Source organism: Pelobates fuscus, chromosome 4 (genome assembly GCF_036172605.1).
Source record: "Pelobates fuscus isolate aPelFus1 chromosome 4, aPelFus1.pri, whole genome shotgun sequence".
In the NCBI taxonomy this organism is placed as follows: Eukaryota; Metazoa; Chordata; class Amphibia; order Anura; family Pelobatidae; genus Pelobates; species Pelobates fuscus.
The window spans coordinates 286,298,536-286,302,954 of NC_086320.1; the positions used below are offsets into that span (position 1 = coordinate 286,298,536).

The 4,419-nt window shown below is 40.9% G+C and overlaps 1 pseudogene; it reads right to left on the minus strand.

The window, feature by feature from the left end:
- Positions 1–2,772: 2,772 nt before the first annotated feature.
- On the minus strand, positions 2,773–3,346 carry LOC134608041 (eukaryotic translation initiation factor 1-like; annotated as a pseudogene).
- Between the last annotated feature and the right edge of the window lie 1,073 nt (positions 3,347–4,419).

Here is a 4,419-nt window from a genome sequence, read left to right on the forward strand (position 1 = left end):
CAGATCCAAAAGGCAACCCTCATCCACTAATCCTAGACAACCATCTCCATCTGGTGGCTTGGACGCTTTCAGGGGCTCCTGGCAAGTCGGCGAACTATCGCAGGCTGCTAAAGAACTGCTATGGGACTCATGGGCCCCCGGAACCAGAAGATGCTATCTATCCGCTTGGAATTCCTGGTCCACTTGGTGTCTGGAACGGAACTTCGATCCATTTACGGCCCCTGTTTCAGCCATTTTGAACTTCCTATCCCACCTTTTCTCATTAGGTCGGTCTTACAGATCACTTAATGTAATCGCTCAGCTATTTCAGCGGCCCATGTCCCCATACAAGGGATTCCGGTTGGTAAAGAACCACTTGTATGCCGACTCCTGAGAGGCATTCGATTACAACGTCCCCCAGGGCCCAAATATTCTCAATTCTGGGACGTCGACGTAATCCTCTGATTCCTGAGAGACTGGCCAACTAACGACAGACTCTCCCTCCGTCAATTATCAGCAAAACTCACAGTCTTGCTCTGCCTGGTCTCCTTCCGCAGAGTGTCAGACATTCGAGCACTGGACATAGACGCTTTCTCAATCTCTCCAGAAGGAGTTACATTCCGGATATCTCGCCGCACTAAGACGGACTCCACATCTGTGTTTTATCCTTTCTTCCCCACAGAACCACAACTCTGCGTCGTCTCCACACTACAACAGTACGTGGAAACCACCCTACCTCTCCGGTCTACACCATCAGGTCAACTCCTAGTATCATACGTCAGACCACATGTCCCCATCACTTCCACCACCCTGGCAAGATGGGTTCGCTGGTTACTATCGCTAGCCGGTGTGGACACTACATTCGGAGCCCACTCAGTACGCGGAACAGCAGCATCCTCAGCCTTCATGGTGGGTGCTTCCTTAACGGATATCCTACGCTCCGCAGATTGGTCTAGGGAATCTACATTCCGCACCTTCTATTTTCGTCCGAATTCCGGTGCTGCCATGTCTCTGATTCTACAGCGTTAAAAATGCAAAATATGAAGCCTCCTGTCATGTGATAAAATTGAAGATTATGCTAGCGCTAGTGTACTTATAATCTTAATTTTAATAATGACAGGAGGCGAGTATTTTCCCACCCTTCCCACCCGGGGAGGAGGGGAACCACTCTATTCATACTCTAATCATACTTATCTACATTTCTTCATTCTTCTGTTTCTTCATAACTCCTTGAATCATATGTTGACATAAGGTATTCACTGTTGTCATTAGCCAATTTAACTACTAGTAGTCTATACACTGAATATACAAATTAAATTATTGCAATGTAATCCGAGGGATCACTGTCATGACTACAAACAGTTTCAAGACCGGTGCCTAACCTTTCTCATATTCTCTTTTCAGTTTAAGTGTGAAAGAATTTGGAACATCTACGGCATGACCATAACATTATTGTTCATCATATAAAGACCAAGCATCGGACGTTCTCCGGTTGGTGCCTGTTTTCCTACTCAACCCAAGAAGTTCATCATTCCCGTTGGATTCCATTACTGATGTTCGTTACAGACTTTATCACTACTTTCTTCCCTGTTCCGATGTTCGCTTCCGAAAGAGGGGGAGGAGTCTGTTGACTGGGATAATATACTCCCTATTTGCATTTTGATTGGTTAAAACGTTTTTTCACTTTCTTTACTGCTGTGGAGTTTTAGTAAAGAGAGTAAAGCAAAATACTCGCCTCCTGTCATTATTAAAATTAAGATTATACGTACACTAGCGCTAGCATAATCTTCAATTGATATGCTTTCTTAAAGAAGTGAGTTTTCAATGGTTTTTTGAAAGAGTGGAGACTGGGTGAAATTCTTACAGAGAAGTGAAGGGAGTTCCACAGAAGAGGTGCAGCCCTGGAAAAGTCTTGGAGGCGAGCGTTAGATGTGGGAGTACGGACAGAGGATATACATAAGTCTTTGGCAGAGCGTAGGGGCCTTGACGGGACATACTTGTGTAAGGAGGATAGGTAGGTTGGAGCAGCATTATGTAAGCAAGCACATACACATAATATATATATATTAGATATATATATCCATATAGACCAACTATAATTATGTTTAATCATATATAAACAGTACCTATGTTAATAATATTGAATATTCATGGATAGAGTCCCAGTGAAGAAAATGCATTATTATTAAACTAATATTAGCTGAATGTGTGCAAAAGACATGTACATATCACAATAAAGCTTGTCAGATATTTGGCAAATGGGTCGTAAAGAGAGAGACAACTATGACATCAAATGCATCATGAAACTTTTTATTTTTTTTTCATTGAAAAGTTTTATTTAAATAAAATGTTAAATACACGTACAGCTTTAAAATGGAAACTCAAAAGCATGTTTCTAGCCAGTATACAAAAGTATGTCAGCTTTGCTTCTACATTAGTCCAAAATAAATTGTTTCCCTTGTCATAAGTTTACCCACAAACGGTCCTTCGATGCATCTTCTGATGCTCTGACAAATAGGCTGACAGGCTTAACATCCACTGTCAACGCATAGTGTGACCCACAACACAGCAAAGATTTGTCCCATCTTTAGGCTTGGTTAGAGGTCACCTTACCTCACCACTATGATGCATGTACAAGTTACATTTTGTATAGTTATAAACCCTGGCCCACCTAGGCCATAGCACCATGGGACCTGTAACTACACATACAGACTGACATCTAGACATATTCATGCTAGAAAAAGAAAAGAAAAAAACCTTTGTTAAAACATGGACTTGTCCCCCGAGACAGTATAGAGAGTTAACAAAGTTTATTACAGTCCTTAAAGGGGCAGCATTTCACAAGTCAAGTTTTAAACTTGTGACAAGGGAGGAGCTTGTTTTCTATGCATTGCCAGAGGAGGTTCTTTAACTTTATTTGCAGACATGTTTTGCTGCTTAAAACCCATGGACCTTCAGCTGGTCGTCCTTAGCAAGTCCAACCTCCACAAGGAATTGACAAGCATTCTTGCGTTAGTCTCCCTGAAGCTGGATCACCTCTCCGTATTCTGGATGCTCAACCACAGTACCATTGCAAGCAAATTTCTTTTTGAAAGCTTTAACTAGTTTTTTCTTGTCGTAGTCATCAGATATCCCTTCGACAGTTGTAAGGGTCTTCCTGCCGTTCCTTTGCTGAATCCTTATATGGATGGAATCCTCTGTCCCAGCTGGGAGCCAGTCATCACCCTTACTTGCATCAGCAAAGGGGTCGAAGTGTTGGAGGTTCTGGATAGCTGACATACGATAGGATGGGGTTTCCTCGGTGGGGACGGCAGCAGAGCTGTGGAGGCCGCGCGGAGAGACAGAGAGGAGCTGCTGCTGGTAGCTGTGAGTGTGAGGCAGAGCTGCTGAACACGCACCCATCATGAAATTTAATTAACCCTTTATACAAAATGGTAGTTGGACCTCCTGATGAGAATTTCTTGTGGTGTTACAATGCCATCTATTGACCAAAGTCTATAAGGCAATCAATAGAAGAAGACACACCCATCTGGCTCCATTGGTCACTTTAAATTAGTGTTGTAAAGAAAGTTAAGAGAAGCTATTCCTTAAAAATTAAGGATAGCCGGAGACAAGGGGTATTTGATTATTAATCAACAGCTAGACACATCTAGCTGTCTGTATTTCTTCCAACTAAATCTGGAATCCTTTAATAATCAGAGCTATCCTATCTTTACAATCTCCATTTAACCCCTTAAGGACCAAACTTCTGGAATAAAAGGGAATCATGACATGTCACACATGTCATGTGTCCTTAATGGGTTAAACATACTCATACTTGCAATCACCATTCATAGAATATATCCCTAAGCCCAAAGAATTTCTACCTAGAAAGCTGATAAATATGCTGGTTTCATTTAATCTATTTTAATTTAAATTAATAACATTTTTACTGAGAGCAGAAATAAGGCTGGATAAGGCTGATCAGATTTCTAACCTTGAAATCTTAATTAGCTGAGGAAATATATGGTTCCACATTCCATTCCTGCAGCTGGAATAAATTAACAATATAGTTACTTGTAATTTGCCAAGTATAGCATATCAAGCTATGGACTTTTCTGAATTTACGGGATAGTTAATGTTTAATCAGGAAAGTTAATCATCTGCAGTGTAAACATTTGGTTGCATTATTCTTTTCACTTACTGGATGGATAAGGAATAGTTAAATTAACTTATTGGTGTGAGAAATATTGTATCTGTTAATTAAAGGTGTTTTTTCCTGTGAGAATTGTAGCCAGCAGTGAGTAAGTTAATTCTGTGACTCAAACTGACAGCAAAAGTTAATGACCTGAAGCTGCTGAGATGCTGTGTTCTGTGTTAAGAAATGTCTAGCAAAGCTGAAGTTTTCTGTAGTAAATCTTGCTGAAAATTGCATTATGTGGATATAACTGTTGCTTTTGA